An 871-nucleotide genomic window follows, 5' to 3' on the forward strand; every position below is an offset into this window, starting at 1 on the left:
TGGACATGAGATAGCATTAGAGAAGCGGGAAATCCAGCCTGTCCAGGGTCACAAGTCCCGTCCAGTTGGTGCCAGCACCAGGTCACCTTGGGTGCAGAGTCAGTTGACACCCCCAAAGTCCCCTAGAGGATTCTCCACACTATCTTAGGACCACCGGAGGGAGGCCTGAACAGTAGATATCTGTGCACCTTCCCTGTAAGAGGAGAGCTTGCCTGCAGAGAGTGCTCTGACCACTGAAACTCAGGAGAGAGCTAGTCTCCCAGATCTGCTGATAGAGGCTAACAGAATCACTAGAGGAACAACCTCTAACCAGAGACAACTATAACAACTAACTCCAGAGATTACCAGATGGCGAAAGGCAAAGGTAAGAATCTCACTAACAGAAACCAAGACCACTCACCATCATCAGAACGAAGCACTCCCAATCGACCAGTCCTGGGCACCTCAACACACCCAAAAAGCTAGGAGCAAATTTAAAAGCATATCTCATGATGATGGTAGAGAACATCAAGAAGGACCTTAATAACTCACTTAACGAAATGCAGAAGAACACTGCTAAAGAGTTACAAGTCCTTAAAGAAAAACAGGGAAACACATCCAAATAGGTGATGGAAAAGAACAAAACAATACTTTACATAAAAAGGGAAGTAGACACAATAAAGACAACCCAAAGTGAGGCAATGCTGGAGATAGAAACCCTAGGAAAGAAATCTAAAACCATAGATGCAAGCATCAGCAACAGAATACAAGAGATGGAAGAGAGAATCTCAGGTGCAGAAGATTCCATAGAGAACATTGGCACAACAATCAAAGAAAATGCAAAATGCAAAAAGATCCTAACTCAAAACATCCAGGAAATCCAGGACACAAT

Source organism: Mus caroli, chromosome X (genome assembly GCF_900094665.2).
Source record: "Mus caroli chromosome X, CAROLI_EIJ_v1.1, whole genome shotgun sequence".
Lineage (NCBI taxonomy): Eukaryota > Metazoa > Chordata > Mammalia > Rodentia > Muridae > Mus > Mus caroli.